The sequence below is a fragment of the Sphaerodactylus townsendi genome, linkage group LG01 (assembly GCF_021028975.2).
Source record: "Sphaerodactylus townsendi isolate TG3544 linkage group LG01, MPM_Stown_v2.3, whole genome shotgun sequence".
In the NCBI taxonomy this organism is placed as follows: Eukaryota; Metazoa; Chordata; class Lepidosauria; order Squamata; family Sphaerodactylidae; genus Sphaerodactylus; species Sphaerodactylus townsendi.
This window is the reverse complement of record NC_059425.1, coordinates 73,492,511-73,514,757: the sequence shown is the minus strand read 5'-3', so window position 1 is coordinate 73,514,757 and position 22,247 is coordinate 73,492,511. Positions and strand designations below refer to the sequence as shown.

Sequence of the window (22,247 nt, the reverse complement as noted above, 5' to 3'; positions counted from 1 at the left end):
TTTAGTCTTTGTGTTTTCTAATGGTATGCAGTATAACTAATTTATTGCCTGGAATAACTTGAATCCAGCTCAGTTTGAATCTTCTCACAATACAATGCAGGCTTTAACAAGACATAACACGGTATCCTGTGGCTTTCTTCCTTTCCAGCACTCTATTTATACATTTTTTGTGACATCCAGTCTGAATAAGAGTTCTGATGAACTTGAAAACTCACACAGTTATGTCCCACTGAGTTGCTTCTAATAGAACGTATTTTAAGGATTATGTTCTTGATTTTTGTATTTTACTTTTGGACTCCAATGGCTGTAAATAACTTATTTCAACAGTCCTCATGATTTAGCAAGGCAGAATGCCAGAGAATGGCAACTGAGTTGCAGTTTTTGCTTGTCTTTCAAATCAAACATAGATAGGATGTTTTAAATTTCTGGTTTTAGTAATTTTACGCCCACACCCACACAGAGGAAGCATAGGGATCACTTGCAGTCATAGTTGCCACCAGATTAATTACAAGAATTGTTACTTCTAATCCCAATAGCATAATAATTATGCTAACTTATTTTTTAAAAATACAAAATCAACAACAGTATAGTTTTAAAAAATCACAAATTAGTTAGCAAGGTTTGGGGTTCACCAGAACTTGAGCAGTTTCTCTAGAGTGGCAGCAAAGGAATTTTTTGTCATAAGAAGACTATATATTACAAGGGGTGGGATTTAAAGTGAACAGGGGAGAAAAAAGATGACAGGTATACTGGAGGAAACTCTATAGAGCACTAATTACGGATGTAATTGCATTATGTTAATTGATTTCATTATGGAACACTGTGGAAGTTTCTCTGCCTAGTAGCATTCACTGTCACCAGCCTCATATCACAACAGTGTAGATTTCATTGTGTTAATATAGAACAGGTTCATTAAATCAGCTTCTCAAAGAAATGGATGCATTTATTGACTGTTATCCACTAGGATCTTGTGGATCTTCTGAGAAATAACTCTTTGCAAAAGCAACAAAGAAAAGTGCAATCTATGAATAACTTCAATATATGAATAACTATAAGAGACTGGCTGTTATGGTTCTTCCAAGCTGTGTGGCCATGCTTTGGTTGTTTTTGCTCCTGGGAACCCCACAGCCTGGAAAACCCACAACAGCCAGTTGATTCTGGCTGTGAAAGCCTTCAACAATACAACTATCAGAGAGTACTTTAACTTGAATAAATAATAATTTGTGTAAATAATTAACCAAAATAGCATTCAGCATTTAAAGCCATTTCTTTTCTCCCTACTGTTTTTCATTTGGAGGCACTCCAACATCTTTAGAGAAAGGCACTACCTTTTTTTTATGGCACTCTGGCTAAGAAAGATTGCCTATGTCTGTGCTAGATTCATTTATTCTTATTTATTTAAAATAGTTATCTCTGATCTCTCCACAATATGCTAGACGTGGTTTACAGCAAAATTAAACAGTAAAACATTATTAGTAAAACCAACATGTAAAAGGTACAATCAGTAGTAACTATCTCTAAGAGAATTAGAATACTCAGCTGAATGCTTGTCCAAATAGCTACTTCTGACAGGAAACCAGTCAGGGGGACATTCCAGAGATTGTGGGTGTGTGCTGTCAAATCACAGCTGACTTATGGTGGCCCCACAGGGTTTTCAAGGCAAGAGACATTTAGAGGTGAGTTTGGCATTGACTTTCTTCAGGACATGACCCTGGTAGCCCTTGGAGGTTACCCATCCAAATGATAACCAGGGCTAATCCTGCTTAGCTTTTGAGATCTGACAAGATGAGGCTAGCCTGGAGCCATCCAAGCCAGGTATAGAGAACAGAAAATACAGTGTCCTTTGTGACAACTCCCCTTGCTTGTTTATTATTTTATTTTATTAAAAATAATATCCCACACTTTCCCAGCTAAGGCCCGTCTCAGGGTGGCTCACACACATAATTTAAGAACATCAATTAATAGAAATCAAATTGCCATAACTATAACATGTAAACTTTAAAATATAGTTCATTGGTATCCTTGATGGAGACAAACCATGGTATCCATAAAAAAACCTCTAAAAACCTAAAAATTAATCAACAACCCCTGTCCCATCATAGATCCGGACAATCTCTAACTATCAGAAAGGGGAGGAGGGGTGACAAATTTGGGAGATCAGCAAGATGTAATGGACCATGTCTGCCTCAACCAAAGGCCCAGTGGAACAACTCTGTCTTGCAGGCCCCGCTGAACTGATTAAGATCGTAGGGAGTTCCATCAGGCTTTGTTCATATACCTTAAACACTGAAATGGTGGGTAGCTGCGATGCAAAGGAAACATCTGTGGGGAACACATTCAACAAATGGTATGCAGTATGGAATGGCAGGAAAAAGAACTGCTTTCAATTGAAACATTTTAATGTTCCACACAATGCAGACAAAAAAAGCTAAAACAGTTATTTTTATAACCTCTGCAAGACGTTTTATTTGCGCTGTGCAGAAAAAGCCAATGATGGCCATGAGCACTGATGGTTTTAAAAAGGGACTGGGAAATCATGATGACCAATTGGAACCGTCTTTTTCAGAGTCAGAAAACTTCTGAACAGCAGCGCTAGAAAGCAACATTAGGAAAAGGAAGGTCTTGGAAGCCCTGCTCTATTTTGTGGCTCTCCAGGGCAGCTGTTTTGCCGCTTTGTTAAGGAGGATGCGGGACTAGATTGACCACTAGTCTGATCTGGCGCTGCTGTTCTTTTGTTCTTAATGTACTAGCACAGCTGTTGCCTGGCTCAGTAGTTTTGTTACCTATGCATGCTTACAGATCAGCTCCCCTTGCAGATGTGGTGCTGGTATGCTCGCTAACATCTGTAGCTACTACACAGTTAAAGCAAGACACTGAGTTTGTACAAAAGGAAGTTCTCTGCATGTCCAGTGTCACATTTAAATTGAGCCTATTTATTCTGTTATCTAATTGAAGTAGGGATAAGGCAAAGTTATCAGCCCCCAGCAGTGGCAGGCTGGAAAACAGCAAGCCCAGTTAGTAAATGGGTGGATATTTTCTCATAACGATCTTGGTAGTTGCAGCAAAGCACACAGTTTGGAAGCGTCAGGACTCAGGTCAAGAAAATAAATCAAGGGGCTAGCAGTGTCAGTCTGTTGAAGCAAAATAAAATAGAAGATCAGTGGCACCTCAGATACTAACAAAGTCTTCTGCTTTTTTCTGCTGAAGAAGAAATTGACATTTTTTCAGATTCTTTGAGGCATTTCACAGTGCAATTCTAAACAGATCAGAGGAGACTTCTAAGCCTATTGGCTTCAACAGACTTCGAAGAATGTATCTGCTTCGGACTGCACTGTAAGTGCTGATTTGGGGAAGGGGGGGGGTCATCATGTGGTGTGATCCTGAGGAGCCTGTTGTATTATTCGTCATCAATATTGCCCAAGCACACTCACATCCTGAGGAGCATGTTGTATTATTCATCATTAGTTTGCCCAAGCACCAACAATGGTAGACCCGCTTGAGAGGAATAGTGATTAACAGCTGCTGATATGAAAATATGTTAAATGCCTTGGACACTCTAAATGGCCATGTAAATGCTAATGTTTGTTTCTTAGTACAAGGTATCATGCTCTGCTGAAGAAGAAGAAGTTGGTTTTTATATCTTGCTTTTCTCTACTTTTAAGGAGACTCAAAGCAGGTTACCTTCCCTTCTGCCCCATGACAGACAGGCACCTTGTGAGGTAGATGAGGCTGAGAGAGTTCTGAGAGAACAGTGACTGGCCCAAGGCCACCCAAGCAGGCTGCATGTGGAGGAGTGGGGGAATCAAGCCTGGTTCTCCAGAGGAGAGTCTGCTTCTCTTAACCACTATGCCACATTGGCTCCCAAACTGGTCAATGCAAAAATTTCCTCTTCTACTAATAAATGCTGATTGCCTCCCCCGCACCCACCCCATCCCCTCATGAGTAACTCTTCATTATAGGGAACTGAATCCTTCCTGTTCCATCTTTTGCAATTCAGGCTACTTTTTTGCATTTCAGGTCTTCCTCACTTTTTGCAGACAGAACTGGTCTTTGTGTTATCCAATAAGCAATTCTATTCCAGGCATTTCCTACCCCTTAGAAGTTAGAATTGAGTAAAACTTGGCACCTTTTGAGGTTTGGTTTATTTTTCTTTTTTAAAGTAATTGAGTGATGTACTACTGCAAACACATCTGACACAACTGCTTATTTTATTTTTACGTATGTGTATTTTATTGCCTGTGTTTTGATTTTAAGCAGCTTTCGAGGCCAAATTCTTGTGTCTGGATTAGGTGGAGTCACAAGATACAAGTGTGATTCTGTCCATTTTGTGTACCAAAACATTCCCTTACACAAGACAGATAGTGTTATATTTGGATTTGAGGTAATATAACATGTATTCTTCCACCACAGTCTGAGGGAATAGACAGATGAGCTGCCTGTCATTCATATGGGACCAGGCTATGCCAGCCCTGCATATGGGTATGCACACAAAAAAGGTATGCAAACACAGAAAAAGGCTCCTTTTTAAGCCAGTGTTGTGTAGTGATTAAGAGCCATGGATTCTAACCTGTATAACTGGATTTGATCTCCCGCTCCTACTCGTAAAGCCTGCTGGGTAACCTTGGGCTAATCACAATACTCTTTCTAACTACTCTCAACACCACCTACCGCACAAGGTGTCATGTGATAAAGGGAATGCATTTGTAAGCCACTTTAAAACTCCTAACGGGAGAGAAAGGCAGGCTACAAATCCAAACTCCTATTCACTTCTTCCTTGGGTTTTCCCTCCTTGTACAGCTTCCAGCATTTTTATTCCATAATACACATGAGACCTACACCCACACTATTAACCACAAAAGAAGCTTTGTCCATAAGTGAGAAAATAAATGATTTGCCTGGAAACTGAAGTAAAGGCATGGGAATGCCCAGTTCTGGAAAGGGGAGGGTTTTGCGGGGAGCTAAGAGGAGAAATGCAGAGGTTTGCTACTGTTGAATTCCATTATTAAGTGCCTCATCCTAATTGCTACTACTGGAGTGATAATAGCAACTACAATCAGTATATTTTTCTGATTTTTGGTAGTTTACACATACCTTGATAATTATTGCTTCTAGGATATTCCTATCTTGTGATAATAGATTTTCCAGATATTAATAGAATCACATTCTTGTAATGATAATACAATGTAAGCCGGTCCCTGACAGAAAACAAACATTCATAGTAATGTTCGTATGCAGGTGTTAATTGCAGTACAGTTGATTATATTAACAGATTATTTGAAAAGGAAAATTGAGGCAGCAAGAAGTGGTTAACTTAAGAAAAGGGAGATGGGAAGATGTTGCAGTAAGTGTGCCTGGAAGCCAGATTCTTTGTTAGAGAGAGACAGAGAGAGAGGTGCCTTCTGTATGTGCTTAGATGCAGACCATGCCATGGCTGACCTCTGGCCTCTACAAATGAGTCCACATTTTGATTTAAATTAGTTGCTTATACTCACACTAGTGGGCCCAGCCACGCGTTGCTGTGGCTGAGTCTGGTGAAGTGGAAAAGAAATAAAAGGGGAAGCGAACGGTTCAAACATGTGTCATTGCACAATGCTTGCAAGGGAGGGGAGGGGCAAGGGGCCCCTCACTCCCCTCCCTCTCTCCCGGTCCCTTGCATGGCAACCTGGCCGGTCCCTCCCTAATGTTCCGCTTCCACTGCTAGCGTGGGTGGGCCATGTACAGATGGCTCGTCCTGTCCCTTTCACTCCCTTCCCTTGCAGGCGAATTATCTAGCGTAAAACACGCTGGGAGGCATGAGCTACGTTGTGTTCAAATTTCAGAGCATTTGGTCCAGCAAACCCCCGGACCCTCCCTCACCTTCCCCTTCCTCCGCTAGGGTGGGTGGGCCATGTGCAGATGGCCCGCCCCATCCCTTTCACTCCAGATGGCAGTGATTTTCAAGGAAGGCATGGTTGTTTCCCTTGTATCAGAGGGTGTTACTTTGACGGCCAGCAGATGGTGCTGTTGCGGAACAGAACTGTGGTTCCAACTGTCACAGGTGTGGCATGTACACAATAACTGGCACAGTTGTGACATGTACACAGCAGGAGGTGTGGAAACAGTATGGAAACCTGGCTGCATGCAAATGTGACGTTGTGTGAAAATTTCAAAGCAATCGGTTCAGTAGTTTGGGAGATTACCTGTCAGCAGAAAAACGCACTGATAGATTTTTATATATATAGATTACAAAGGCTGAGCCGGGGGGGGGGGGGGGGGTTTTTTGTTTGAAGAACCCTTGCTCAAAATAATCCAGGACAGCAATCAAGAAAGAGAGATTATCACTCAGTATAGAAGCAATCTTGTTTCCTAATTGCCGTTTCAAAGATGCAGCCAATGTCATGCAAATCTCTGCAACGATAAATATAATCCTGCCAGCCTAACAGCTCTGAGAACAGCCCCGTGGTTTATGCAACAAGAAGCAGGGAAGAGGTTTTCATATTTTACAGCAGGTTCCAGAACCATTTTAAGATTCATGCCCATGCCAGGCTTGACTTTGCACTTTGTAGTCGAGGATCCTGAGTGGCAGAGGTCGTGCCACCGTGTCCTGCACTCGGCAGGAATCTTAGAGCACTCTGCGGGAGGAGCACAGCAGTGCCAGGCAGATAAATGAGATTATGCCAAGGAGAAAAAACAAAACGATGCTGGGGAGGAGAGGGCTCCAAGACTCTCATTAAGGCGGCTGTATTAGTCTACGCCTTGGACCCGATCCAGGAAGACATTTAGGATCTGAGGTGCAAGGCGGCGTGGAAGCGAACACTGTGCTCCCGTCCCAGGCATTGCGCTCAGAAGCAGAGAAAGACCCGCGTTCCCAGGAACTTCACACTCACGTGAGCGCGTGGCCTTCCTTTCAGGCCGCCCCTCTCGTGGGCATCGCGGGGAGGTTTCCTGCGCAGCTACAGAGACCGCACATTTCCCCCTACTGCCTAAACCGATAGGCGGAGATTGCGAGAGACGGCAATCCCCTGGCGAAGCCAAGCGGCGTGAGTGGTTGGCGAGACGGGGCGGGCGGGCTCGTGGCTGGCGGGCGGGCTCGCCCACTACCATTGCAACTAGATGGCCACGAGACAGCCGTGAAGCGGGAGAGGGACACGTTGTGGAGGCCGCGCACAAAACCAGCCGGAGCAGGTGAGGGGCGCCGGGGCAGCGCCGAAGGGGGCGCGTCGGGGCTGCAAGAGGGCGAGCGAGGCAGCGAAGCGGCCACGAGGCATCTGCTCCACCAAGAACAGAAGGGCGAAGAAGAAGCGCCCGGGGAAGGCTGGGCACGGTTCCCGCGCGCGGGAGAACTTGAGGCGGGGAAAGGGAGGGGGCTTCTCTCTTGGCGCCTTCCCGTACCCTGAGTTCTGATGCCAGCCTGGCATCCCAGCTCTGGGAGTCTTTCCAGCTTCTCTGGTAGAAAAGCCGAGCGGCCGTTCAGGAAAGGTTGGTGCCCAAGCGGACTTTTCCGCAAGCCCCCCTGCAACGTGGCAGTACAGCATCCCGCCTTCGCTTGGTGCACTGCCCACCGTAAGAAGAGGCTGTGCGGTGGAACTTCTTCTGGCCGTTTTCAGTTCTGGGTTTATAACTTGGCGCCTGGGGATGCCAGAGTGTAGCTGTTGGCTGAAAGCCCGCGGGCAGGCGGCTCGGAACAGCGGTGCTTTTTTTTTCTTTAAAGAAGCACTACTCGTATTTCTCTGCAAAGAAAGTTTCTCTCCACCATCCTTGCGTTTTGGAAATGTAAGAGCCTTGCATCAATTATTATAAAAAGGCTGCTTCACCTATTATGCTTCTTTATTTGGAAGTAACTCAGGTGTAGGAAATGATTTTATTTGCATGGGATTTGTGGGGGGGTATGCATGTAATGGGAAGAATCAAGTAATTGCAGCATGTGAACTGCCTACCTGTAGAAAACTGTACACATATGAAGAAAAGTCCAGTCGACTTAGAGAATTTGATCCTTGCATGCATTGTCAGTTGAATTTTGTTCAGATTACATTCAACTTGAGTGTTAGAATAGTTGCCATTGAAAAGAATTGTTTCAAGAGGTACCTGATGAAGGGAGCTTTGACAGTTGACAGCTTATACTTCCCAAATCTTGTTGGTCTACTGGCCTCAAATCTAGTGCTGAAAAGTATTGTCTCTGAAAGCAGTGTTTTATGAACTTTCTATCTGTTCTGTAAACATTCACATGTGCAATTTGATCTTGCAGTTGTCGCATAGTGGAAATGCATAAATGGTTTTGTGTTTCATTCCGTTTTCTCAGGGAGGAGATGATGATGATGATGATGATGATGATGATGATGATGATGATGATGAATGTCAACTACAGCCATGGCTGGATATTCATTATTATACTTTGCTCTCTCATTTCAGAGCCATCCTCTATATCAGTTTTTTCAACAGAATCTCTCCTTGTATGAATGAGGATAAATTTCAGAGGGTTATTTAGTTTTATTTATATTACTCATAGTCTGTCTTTCTCACTGAAACTCAAGGCTGATCACAGTGTAAAACAATACAGTCAACAAAACAGGGTTAGGATTGCAGAAATCTGGGGAATCAATGATCTGAAACAGTTGAAACAAGGCTTAAGTATTAACATGACATATTCAACAATATAGAAATTACATAGTAGGATCATATGTACAGCAAGAGATAGTACGTACTGTACACAATAGTACAGTTCATTACCCCTTTCCCTTTCATATGTATGTCTGATGAAATGAGCTTTGACTCACAAAAACGTATACTCTGGAAAATGTATGGAAGATGACACTGGGCTTGAATGTTGTGTTACAGCAGAAACCAAAAGAAGCTGTGTGGCTCCTTACTCCTTAATTAATATTAGACATGCCATAAATAAATACACATTCTCCAGTTTCCAATTCTGTGGTGTTATTATAGCTCTTTAGTTTTCGCCTTCTCCTTTTTTAGATGTACATTTTGTATACCCTTAGCACACTTTGTGCTAAATATAGCAAACCGGAATAGGAAAAAGTATATTGGATCAGAACGATTATTTACCTAGTGCTGCTGTAGTTCCTCATAAATCTTTGGGCAGCTGAGTTCTGGAAGTGTTCCAGTAGTGAAACTCAAGTAGGTTAAGAGTGAAGGAAGTGAAGGGAAGTGAAGAGGAGTTTAACAAGTGTGGCCTGGTCCCTCCCATGTTCTTGACTGTCTGTTTTACTCTTTTTAACCTTTCCAGTGACACGACTTCTCTTCCATGGCATGAGAACTTGTAGTTCCAAAATGATATAATGACTGTTGAGTAAATTTATTTATTTCATTTGTACCCCAATTTTCTCCCCGCTGAAGATCCAAAGTAACTTACATAATTCTGCTTGCCTACATTTTCTCCTCACAGCAACCGTGTATGATTGGTTGGACTGAGAAAGTGTGACTAGCTTAAGGTCAGAAAAATTCATGATAATAGTGGGGATATGAACATAGGTCTCCCAGATACTAGACCAGCACTCTTAACTACTACTCAGTAAAAGAGTATGTAAGGTATTGCATGTGAAAAGGATATTCCACCTAACAGGGGTGGAGCAGGGGAACTGCGCCCGGGGCATGCCTGTGTCCTCCACCCCCATCATGCCCCCACCCACCCCTGGAACACCTCCCAACTAGCGCGCACCTGGGGCATCACGCCCCACCCCAACCCCTTGGCACTATGCCACGCCACCTAATTATTTCTCATTGAGAAGATGTAGTAGTAGAAGAAGAGTTGGATTTATATCCCCCGTAAGGAGACTCAAAGGGACTTACAAATTCCTTGCCCTTCCCCCCTCACAACAAACACCCCGTGAGGTAAGTAGGGCTGAGAGAGCTCAGAAGAACTGTGACTACTAGCCCAAGATCACCCAGCTTGTGTGTGTTGGAGTGCACAGGCTTATCTGAATTCCCCAGATAAGCCTCCACAGTTCAAGCAGCAGAGTGGGGAATCCAACCAGGTTCCTCCAGATTAGAGTACACCTACTCTAACCACTACACCACTGCTGCTCCCCCTGAAACTAGTAGTTACTTGAATCCTGAAATTATCCTTTTAAAAGCTTATTTCCTTGAGATTTGCAAAAATAGTGGCATATCCTCCCAAAGCAACTGAATTCAGTTCAATCCAGCAGTAAAGGGTAAGTTTTATAGCAATAGAGACATATATGAAGTCCATTTTTATGGATATTTTAATGCCATTTTTATACCCCTGGCTTGCATAATGGCCTGTTTGGTTTTTATATTTACAGTTTATGGTGATTTTATTTGTAAACCATCTCCAGCATGACCTGGAGATGCAGCATAAAAACCTCCTTAAATAATACGTAAGTGAACACCATCAATAGATCATTGTATATTGGAGAATGACATCCAAAAGACAGGTCTTTGCCTCTGACAGCTTACATTCTAAATTTAGAGAAGAAGCAAAATTAAGGAAGAGTGAGGAATATGATCCTTGGCCCACTCTGAGCTACAAATCTGCCATTTTTGAGGAAAGTGGTTTAAGAAGCTCTTCTGTCTCACACAATAAAAATAGACATTCATGTCATTCTGCTGGCAGCTCAGCTACAACATCCAATTATTGTTTTCATCATAAAAAATACTGGAGATGCATTCTATGGGGAAGTGCAGTTGACCCCAGCTGCCCAGAGCATGTTCCTCTGTGGGGTATACCTGATGTTTATAATATTATGGCACAGGCACTAGTTTGTTTTGCATGTACTACAGTAATGTGTGAAGTGGTTCTGACACCTGGGCAACCACTGCTCTTTTCTCTCAAGATGTGCCTTTTGAAGTGGTAGCCAGTTGCTCTGGACCAGGCATGAGTTTTCTGCTGCCAGAGTTCTACCACTTTCTCATCCTACTCATTATTTGCCACATAATAGTTTTGCCACTAGTGTGCCAAGCAGGCACCGGACAGGCTTGGAAACAGCAAGCACAGAAGATGTGGGGGCTGGGGGCAGAGAAAGAACAAGATGTTACAGAGAGATTGAGATCCATGAGTCACAGGTTCCCTGGAACAAGTATTTCCATGCGGTGACTGTTTAGCTCTTTGACAGCTTTTTACAGTCTGAACCTAATTAACTGCAGGGGGGAACTAATGCTTATTTTATGCATGAGAAACCTGAGATCCAAAATGAAACTGTGTCTTCGTTATCTACAATCATATTGTGACTCAGTAAAACTAGCGATTCACTGAATCCAGGGAATTGTTAGGTCTCGACCCTTGAATCAATAAACGGACTCTGGACTGTTGATCAGCAGTGTTTTTTGGAAGGTAATGAAGCACCCAGCTTGCAAGAAACCAGTTCTGGTGAACCTGGCTTTTGCTGTCCCCTGTATTCAGAACCAATCCCCCCTCCTGTTTTCCCAAAGAATGTGAGAAAGAGTTACTCTGGAGCCTGAACTCAAGGTCAGCAATAAATAGAGAAATAGAGATAAAGTCACCTGGACTCCTACCCCCACAGAGCAATAGAAACATCCCAGTTCCCATGGGAGTAGAAAGTGTCAGGGATAAGCCTAGTTATCTACCAAGCATGTGAAACCATAAAAGAAAGATCAAGGAAAGAATGTCCCATTACAACAGTGGTAACATGTAGCAGGCTAAGTACATATACCTAGAAGCAGTTACATTGACAAGAATGCATCTCAATCACCCAAATACAATCACCATATATTATGTAGCAACTACATTGAGTTAGGAATGCATCTCAACTAGGTGCCATCCCTGACAGGAATCCTAGGAGCCTGTCATTACTATTGTTTCCGAGGGACCATATGTAATGTAGAAATAGTACTGCGCCCTAAGTAGCATTTTTGGATTGAATATTATTACCCATGCAGTTCCTGCAAATTTACAAGATTTGATTTGATATATAATAATTATAGACATGGTGGTGTATGCCAGATATTAGAAGGGGCCTTACTAAGCAAGTATAGTTTTATAAAAAATCTTGGGTTTTTAGCATAAGCTTTGATTAATTTTCTTTGGCTCCAGAAACTAGCCCAGAAATTTAGGTGCCAGACTCACTTTTAAGCTTTCAGAGTTATGTATGACTATATTTTCTGATTATTGTTGGTACAAAACAATAGTAGATGCCGCAGGTAAATTTCTAGGTGCTGTAGCAATTTGGGATTTGTCAAGCCCTGTGTTAAAAATTGTGAAACTGACTGTTCAGTGAAGATTAAACCTGAAGTAGAAACCGCCTCCCCCACAGTATCTGATGTTAATCTATAGTGAACTATTTTCATTGCAGCAGTATGAATATTAAATAGCTGTATTTGGCATAATTATCTGTGAATGCATGTTTTATTATTTTATTTTTATATGTTTCATTATATATGTGTTTATTTGTATGTGTGGTTATATTGACATCTCGCATATGGAGAAATAATAATCTGATCGTCAACAGAGAAAATAGTATAAAGCACCTAGTACTTTAGGATAATGTTTCTGCTTGAAAAAGCATAAGAAGAAATCTTTGTTGACCCTTGACTTCTAAAAGGCAAAGAGGATAAAGCAAACTTTGACAGTCTGATGACACTCTGGAGATGTCTGCTCCAGAGCCCTTGATTCAAATTATTTATCTCTGAATATATTTTAACATCTGTGTTTGCACTTTTTAAAGGTTGATTTTATATCACCTTGAGTTTTTTCAAGGCCCAAGGGACCCAAAGCAGCTTATAGAAATGCCAAAGTACAGTTTAAATGAGCAATCAAAACCTTCAAAAGACCATTTAAGTAAACAAAGAATATATGAAAGAATATATGGTCTCTAAAAATAGTGAGTCACTTCGAACAGAACAGCCAGAGAAAAGATCAGTTGTCCCCACATCCCTTTCTAAGCTGAAGAATTTATAAATTGTTGGGCTCATGGCCATGGCCAAGTAGGTACATGTGTGTTGCAACAGCACTTTTAGTAAGCCTTTTCGTGTGCTGCACCATGTTCTAGCTTTCAAGATGTGGTGATCCTACTTGGATTTGCATGGGGAATTATAATTTGATATATTGGCAGATGTCCCAAAGAGTGCTGAGTGTGATTAGTGTTTTGTCCAGCTCCTGATATTCCCTGGCCTGCTTCCTTGCTTCCATATGGTAAGTCTGCGACATCTCAGAGCCTTCTCCATGCAGCTAATTGTTCCTAATGTCTTTTGTTAGTCTCACCTGGAGACTAACCTACATGACCAGTTGCCGAGGAAGAACATGTAGACTGCGGACCTCCCCAAAAGAGAGAAACCATTTGAATGGGAAGAATCACGATCCATAACTTGTCTGGCTCACTGATCTCTTGTCAGTGCTTCATTTTAAAAATGAAGGATGCCAGGTCTTAGTTGTGGCATGAATTCCCTTACTCACTATTCCAAGAATATGGTCAGTCAGTCAGTCAGTCAGTGTTTATTGTTTGAGCCATTGGCTATAACAATACAGAAATGCATGCAGTTAAAACAGTAACTTAGTTAAAACAATAATTTAAATTAAAACAATAATTTAGTTTTACATTAAAATACCAATTATTAGTGTTCGCGATCTCTAAATTAAAATGCCCCATCAAATACGTCTGATGTTTTTGCAGCTTCTTCAGCTAGTCTAAGTTAATCTCCAGTACTTTACAACATTAGTTCAAACAGTGCTTTAAATACTTTGCTCGTAGTTTCCTAGCCACCAGGGCAAAGAGAGCCATCTTATAAGAAACATAGGAATCAATATCCGATAATAAGAAAATCAGTTTCTCATCATCGGACAAAAAAGCTGTCCTAGGTAGTATTGGCTCCAAAAACCTTTTCCTTATTTCAGAATATAAAGGACAGGAGAGTATGTAGTGGAAGAGATCCTCAGGCTCTTGTTTTCCACAGATACAAAAGCGCTGAGAAAATGGTACTCGTGTGTATCTGCCACTAAGCACTGCTGAAGGGCCAAGAATATGGAGCAAGATGTTTTTCACTCAGATATAATGGAAAATAGACACTAAGTTTGTGTAAATTTACCCTTATGCCTGAGATTATCTGTCATATATTCCCACCCCTCATCAGGGCTCTAGCCCATGCAATTCCTAAGAGCATCCATGGTGGAGCAGACCAATAACTCATCTAGTCCAGTATCCTGTTCCCAGCAGTAGCCAGTGAGATGCTGTGGATTGTTTAGCAACAGGATCATGCACAAGGCTGCTGGTAACACAGACACCTCAAGTGGCTCAGGTGCAAGGGTTTGTGGTTATCCTAGATGAGAATAGGAAGACACATGAACCTGATAGTTGCATAGAATCAGGACTTCCTTTTTGCCTCCCTCTCCAGTGTTGAGCCACTACCTGTTTCCTGGCTCAACGTGTTAGGAGTAAACCACATTAAGGCAGTGGAGGCTCACAGGAATAACAGCCTCTTGCACTTGGCATCTGGCATCTTTGTCAGATCGAGATATTCTTTTGGATTTTATATTTCAACACCCTCTTCCAATTAAATCTATGTGGCTTCACTCAACCCTAAATCTTCTTGGCCATAAAGATTTTCATCTCTGAAGGGATCCTGTGTTGCAGGTGCTCTGATGAATGGCACCCAGCCCGTTTTCAGGCTGGACCTGGATAGCCCAGGCTAGCCTGATCTTGTCTCCTCTCAGAAGTTAAGCAGGGCTGGCCCTGGTTAGTGCTTCTGTGGGAGACACCAAGGAATACCAGGGTCATTATGGAGAGGAAGGTAATGGCAAACCACCTCCGTTGGTCTCTTACCTTGAAAACTACTGGGTTGCCATAAATCAGTTGTGCCTTGATGGCACATTACATAGACACAGCCAGCTTTTATGATCCCACCTACACTCAGAAAATGTCTGGGAGGATCTAGTTTCTGAGGATGGATGCAGAACCAGGTTCTTTGTCCAGCAATCTGTCCTTCCTCTTGGAATTATTAAAAGGGGAGATGGTCCGAAATCTTGAAATTAAGCAAGAGAGGAAGTTCATACATTGATATAATGGCCAGGGATTTCTGTGGTCCATAGAGTTTTGAGAATAGTCTTGTGATCCCTCCAGTGGCGTACCTAGGCAAACTGAAGCCCTGGGCAGCCACCCTTTCCCACCGTGACCGAACAATTATTTTTTCCACCAGGTCGTTTCAAAGTCACCATCACATTTTAGAACATCCCCCAACTCACAAATCAGAACACAGCAATGGGCCATGCCACACAGCAGAAATATTTTTTGAAAACATTTTCAAAATGCTTTCAAAATGTTTTATTACTGCTATGGAAACATTTTATGGTGTTGTATCCAGTCCCCCCAATTGGCGGAAACAGCATCACTTTCAATGTTATTTAAACTGACGCCCCCAGATTCTCCCTTTAAGGTGGATTTAAAAGGAGAATCACAAAGATCCCTCGTTTAAACAAGTGATACTGGAATCCACCCCCAAACAGCATCATTTTCAATGGTGTTTAAACTAGGGAGCCCAGATTCTTCTTTTAAATCCACCTTAAAGGGAGAATCTGGGGTCCCTGAACTTAAACTTTAACATTAGAAAGGGATCACTATTTTGAAATGAATTACTCCACCACAGAAACAGCATCTCTTTCAATGTTAAAACTGTGGACCTCAGATTCTCCCTTTAAATCCATGCTGAAGGGGGTGGATACAACAACAACAACAACCTTTATTAGGCATTGAGAGAATAAAAAAAAGAAAGACAACAAGCATTGGCAGGAAGGGGTAGATTTAAAAAGAGAATCTGGGGAAATTTAGGGGGTGGCTGCTGTCAGGGGTGCAATTATTAAGATAGCAGCACCAAAATTTCAGAGTATCTTAGTGAGACCCTACTGATGATACCACCCAGGTTTGGTGAAATTTGGTTCAGGGGATCCAAAGTTTTGGACCCTCAAAAGTGTAGCCCCCATCTCCTATTAGCTCCCATTGGAAACAATGGGGGATGGGGCACTCCCTTTGGGAGTCCATAACTTTTGACTCCCTAAACCAAACCTCACCAAACCTGGGTGATATCATCAGAAGAGTCTCCCAAAAAATCCCTGAAATTTTGGTGCTGCTAGCTTAAAATCTGCGCCCTCTGCAGGCCAAAAACAGAAAAACACTGAAAATACAAAAAATCCCACAAACCTGCAGTTTTTGTGCCCCCCATAAGGGGGCACCCTGGGCAACTGCCCACTTTGCCCAATGGGAGGACGCCTCTGGATGCCTCTTTCAAGGATTATGGTCGATTCTCCACGGTCAATTTATCACGTGATACTCATACGAAAAAACACGGTTTAAGCAAGAATTCCCCACCGCTTAAGTGCCAAACACGGATTCATCCCGGTTCTGGCACGTACTCCCCCTCATCCCACATTTTTATGAACCTGCATTGCAGTGCACCTTTTTTCCCAATTACTCTCTGAAGCCGGATTGGTGGGGAGAAATGGGACAAACGTGGCTTATTCTTCCCGCCCTTCAAACATTCCAGCCAATCAGAGCGCAGTGGGCTGTGCGCAGAGTGCTGTCAGCCTTTTTTTGTGTGCTCCGCTGGGCATGGCTATGAAGGAACGTAAATAGGAAGCTCCTGTATAATGATTTTGATAAATTGTTTATGCATGGTTCCGTTCGAACATAAAAACGAGAAGAATAACATGAATTTTCAATCAGGGGCGGAGTAGTGTTCCCGCTCCAGCACAATAGCCAATCAGAAGGCAGGGAAATTCTGCCTATGCATCTATGTAATGACCTAGTTGTTAGGAAAAAAAAGTTCCCATCCCAAACACAACACAACAGCCAATCAGGACAAGGAAGAACAGACCCAGCAAGCAGATTGCATGTTCGTGGGGAGTATTGCATTGCTTGAATCTGCGATAGGTCTTCACTAGACACACGCTACAGTGGGGAGGGAGAAATCGCAGTGAAAAGGTGCTGTTTCTTTTTAAACCTGGTTGTATCCGGCTTTAATTTCTCAGTGGGGAAATGGCCTATGATGAGATGATAGCTTCCAAGCCACTAAGACCTTGCAGCTCTGCCCTACCAAAGGCCTCATCTTATTCTGGCTCTGGAATCTGATTACTTTGGAGATGAGTGAGTTGCTGCCATCTTTTGCATCAGAAACCAAGACTAGGTTTGTCCAATTTTGTATTACATCCAGTTAAATGCTGCCTGTCCTTCTCTGAAAATTAATGGTAATTGACTTTGGAAATGTACTCCCATTGAAGTTCCAAGTATCTGTAACAAGTTTTACTGCTGTTGGTTGTCTGAGCTTATCTTCTTATTTACAAGAGGAGGCAATGCATGGGCACCAAAGTGTATGTTTGTGTGTTTCAGCTGTCAGGATGTTGCAAGTGTTGGCTGTGGAAGTCTGTTAAAGCTGGCTTTCCTCCCCATCCACAATACATTGCCCTGGTCTGCTTTGATACTGAGGAAAAATACAGTGGCAGTGCTTTGTTGAACTGAATGGGTATCCAGATCACTTACATTAATTGAAAATCCAAGATCAGTTTGTTCAAGTACTTGAAACTTAGCCAATCTTTTGATGGGAGCTATGAAAGCTTAAAGCATTTTTTGTAATATTTGCTTTGTCTACAAAGATACAAGCAGAGAATAAGAGTAGGCAAAGAGGCAGTTCTGCAAGGCAGCAGGTTTCTAGCGAGTGATTCTATATCCTAAGTTGATCTTCCTATTGGACAGCTCACAGTTCCCAGGTTTTTGTCTCTCTCTCTGCGTTGAAAAGTTGTTCTTTTCACAAATATGTACTAGGCAGGTTCTGAGGCCCCATCCCTGCAGATCAATTGCCCACTGAGGGAAACTTTCAATTGAGGGAAAAATAAAATGACAAACTTGCCATACAATAAAATTGGATTGGCCTGAAGTAATTAAAGGGTTTTATGAGAAGACAACGGTTACTTTAAAAGACAGTAATGCTAGGAAAAGTTGAAGGCAGCAGGAAAAGAAGACCCAACATCATATGAATTAGTTCCGTAAAGGAACCCACAGCCCCTCAGTTTGCAAGACCTGAGCAAGACTGTTAGTGATGGGATGTTTTGGAAGTCATCAATTCATAGGGTTGCTATAAGTTTGAAGTGACTTGAGGGCACTTAATACACACACAGAGAGTGACAGGATTATACATTTGGAACAAACATTAGGGAGGGAGGAGTTAATTTACTATCTCTTGCCTTATAATACTCACCTCCTGCCCCCTCCAAAACAAAGGTCCAAATTCCTGATTTACAGAGTTCATTTAGCAGGAAGGGAGTTCTGTTTAGAAACTGCAAGAAGAGGATACATTGCAACATCATCAGACATTTTAAACCACAGGAACTGGCAACTAATTTTAACATTACTTAAACACTTGGTTGATAATTATGTTGCATAAAAACAGATGTGGGAGGAGATTCCAGTTGCAGTACCTGTTCTACTTTTCAAAAAAATATATACAGGGTGATCCTCTCCAGTATTATTCTGTTATTATTCCTATATGAAATAAATTAATCATTGATGTATTCAGATTGTCACCTTTCTGAATAGTTCCATGACTATATCAATACCTGGGACTACTTTTCTGGAGGACCACCCTTCCCTGTTCAACCTATATTCAAACCAAGGCCTTCACTTTTTGATTTGTTCAGTTGCTGCCCTTTACTGAGGAATGACAACATTCTCTAACCACTACATGATAGTGCATAGTTAATTGCATGATTTGTAGCAGATCTTCCATTAACTTGGAAGAAGGGCCGGTACAGGTTTCTAAGCCTGCTTTAGTAAACTCTACCTTTTATGGAAAAATCCTGCTGCATTCAAGGCTCTCAGTCATATTTACAGACTGTATTTAGCACTGATTGCTTTTCTTATCTGCTGCAATCCCAGCTTTATTAGCTGTTAGTAAATATTGATCCCCCCTCTCTTTCTCTTTAACATTCTGAATAGCATCTGAACAATTGGCATACTGGAAGCTGTGCAAGAGCACTATTCATGTCAACTAGGTACAATCAGGAGATTCTCTCTGTTGCACATCCCACCAACATCCTTGGTAAGCTGGATGGCTACGGAAAAACGGAGCAGCTCAACTTAATGTTATGAATTATTGCATTTCATCAAATATGCATGTTTTGAATACATCTGCATCTGGAAACTTGTAGGAAACTACAGTGTCATGTGATGAAAGTTCTTTTTGTAGGAAATGTTAAAAGGCACACGTCCTTGCTAAGAACTAAATATATTTTTGATTTATTTACAAATCAGATGGGGTTTAAGTAGCTACCGTATAGTATCTCTTTTTCTTGATTGATAGCACATTTGATCACTGAAGAAGAGGAGTTCTGATGTATACCCTACCTTTCTGTTCTGTAAGGAGACTCAAAGGGGCGTACAAACTGCTTTCCCTTCTCTCCCACAACAGGGACCCTGTGATGTAGGTGGAACTGAGAGAGTTCTGAGAGAACTGTGACTAGCCCAAGGTCACCCTAGCAGGCTTCATGTGTAGGAGTGGGGAAACAAACCAGTTCACCAGATAAGAGTCTGCCATTAATGTGAAGGAGGGTCCCCAACCAGACATAACTAGAATAGCAGATTGTAGTATATATGTACACTTTCTTCTTCACTTACATCTCTGTACCTTTTTGTCATCACTAGGATATCTTCTCCCTCCTTTTCATTATGATACATCTCTTCATCAGTTGTTCCTGGCCCCCAAAGTTTTGACCATCCCAATCCCCCAGTCTCTCTTTACCTGTTCCCATACCACTGTCTCTCTCTGCCTTCATCATGTGCCAATTCATGGTGTCTTCTGTGCCATCTGAAATCAAACCTCTCCCATATTCTGCAGAGTGCCTTGCTTACCACTGAGCAAGAGAAGTATCACTACAGTATTGATTCCCAGCATTTCTCATGGCAAACCTTGTTTGCTGAGAACTCTCTTAGCCTATCTGTATCTATCAAGGGGTGCTGAAAAAAGATGGGGTAGACTCGGCCAGGATGTACTGTGGTCCCCCTTCATCACTGAATTGTCTTTCAAGCACATTGTTGGTGTTGCGGAATGTCAGACAGTGGCATTATTTCCGAGTATTTCCTTCCTTTTCCTATTTCTCTCTGGTATCTGGTCAGATATGTTGTTCTGACTCACTCTGCTTTGGGGTGACACCCCTATAAAGTTTTATCTGTTGTTAATACAATTCGGTGTTGCTTTGTCCATTCCTTTACTTTTCTTAGGACTCTTCTTCTATATGTACATAGCAGAGCATTTTCTGCTGTATATGCATAGCAGGGCATATCAGTTTAGTTTGACTGGGGAAATGGTGGTTGGGCAAAGACTGAGGATGATCATCATCTGTTTCCAGTTCACTCAAACCCATATAGGGGCAGGTGGGGTGGGGGGTGGGGGGCAGTAATATATTATACTGCTTATGGATGTAAATTACCCTTCCATGTAGGTCTCGCCTCTGTGGCTGAAAGAAGCTTTAGCCTAGACAAAATCCAGCCCTACTAAATCTTTCCACTGTCTAAACACACACAAAACTTGTTCTGTGCTGCTTCTTGTTTGCCAGAGAGCCATTAATTAGGTAGGGCTCAGCTAGCAGACTCTTTATCTCATCTCAGCTGGTAAACATTCATGCAAATTCCTGCAATACAAAGACTTCAGAGATGCCATTGGGGGAGCTGAATGGCTGCCTGCCCTGAAGGAGAGCCTGACTTTCTCTAGTGCCCAGAAAACAGGTTTAAAGATGCTTGCTGAATTTCACATCTCTGCCATTAACGAGGTTTAGACCAATTGGTACTTGAATGGGAGATTATCAAAGAATGCTGTACACATTGTTTTGAACTACTTGGAAGAAGGGGGCAGGATTAGATACCAATGTAACTAGAAAACAAACATATGTGGAAATACAGTTTACTGTAGGATGACAAATAGTCTTTCACTTCACTGATTAACTAAACAGGATTAACCCTGGCAAGTATTTGGATGGGAGACCTCCAAGGAATATCAGGGTCATGATGCAGAGGCAGACAATGGCAAGCCACCCCCAAACATCTCTTCCCTAGAAAAACCCATCAAGGGAGACCATAAATCAGATATGACTTGATGACAAAAATAAAAAACTCTGACCTGCCCTGACCGGGATGGCCCAGGCTAACCTGATCTCATCAGCTCTTAGAAGCTAAGCAGGGTTGCCTTCAGGTAGTACTTGGATGAGAGATCACCAAGGAAGTCCAGGTTTGCTACACAGAGGCAGACTGTGGCAAACCACCTATATTGGTCTCTTGCCTTGAAAACCCTGCAAGGTCATCATAAGTCAGCTGCTATTTGGTGGCACTTTGCACTGATCACTTCTGTGATCAAATATGGAAGTATTAGCAAGTTGGAAGAAGCAGGTACTTTTTCTTGCTTAATTTCACCCATTTCAAGCTACCAGTGTGCCACTGATAACTCAAATTGGCTTTACAAATGTACAGGCCAGTAGCATTTGTGAAGTAGAGAAGAGAAGAGAAGAGAAGAGAAGAGAAGAGAAGAGAAGAGAAGAGAAGAGAAGAAGAGTTAGATTTATATCCCCCTTTCTCTCCTGTAGGAGACTCAAAGGGGCTTACAATCTCCTTGACCTTCCCCCCTCACAACAAACACCCTGTGAGGTGGGTGGGGCTGAGAGAGCTCAGAGAAGCTGTGACTAGCCCAAGGTCATCCAGCTGGCGTGTGTGGGAGTATACAGGCTAATCTGAATTCCCCAGATAAGCCTCCACAACTCAAGCGGCAAAGTGAGGAATCAAACCTGGTTCCTCCAGATCAGAGTGCACCTGCTCTTAGCCACTACTGCTTCTTGCAGTACTTGCAGATTGAGCTTCAATAATGGGACCCAGTTTTTATACCCACAACACTCTATCTTGCCATGTAACCGTCTCGTGGCCTCTCGACTTGGTGGTTTTTGAGGACCATTGCTACACATACACTTTTGTGTAATCAGACATATCCCTCATAAATTTTCTTTTCTTTTTTTTGATCTCCTTTATTCTTTTTGCTAAATTGTTGGCTTCAGTTTCTAAGTTTCTTATCTTGGTTCCAAATTCATCCTGGGAGACATTCCCTTTAATTTTTTCAATTGAATACTCTATTTCTTGTTCTAACTTATTTTCCTCCATAGACCTCTCAATTATTAGTAACATCGGCCAAATCCCCACCAGGAAATTCAATCTAGATCAAACCAAGTTTGAAAATAAACTGGACCTTTTCATCGAGGTTTCAACCTCCCCACCGCAGCATGTTTCCAGTGAAGACATCTAGGCCTATATCGGATTAAAGAA

At 42.2% G+C, this 22,247-nt stretch overlaps 1 protein-coding gene across 6 annotated transcripts in view; it reads left to right on the top strand.

Annotated features, from left to right (window-relative positions):
- Positions 1-22,247, top strand: part of SLC29A1 (solute carrier family 29 member 1 (Augustine blood group)) — an 81,469-nt gene that overhangs the window by 16,191 nt on the left and 43,031 nt on the right. The window contains exon 1 of one of the 6 annotated variants that reach the window (XM_048483204.1): positions 6,944-7,164. The exons of 2 other annotated variants lie outside the window; for them this stretch is intronic. The gene's annotated coding sequence lies outside the window, so the exon portion shown is untranslated. Of the gene's footprint in view, positions 1-6,943; positions 7,165-7,268; positions 7,753-22,247 lie in introns of those variants that run through there. 3 more of the 6 variants (XM_048483202.1, XM_048483251.1, XM_048483206.1) reach the window with 3 other exon arrangements.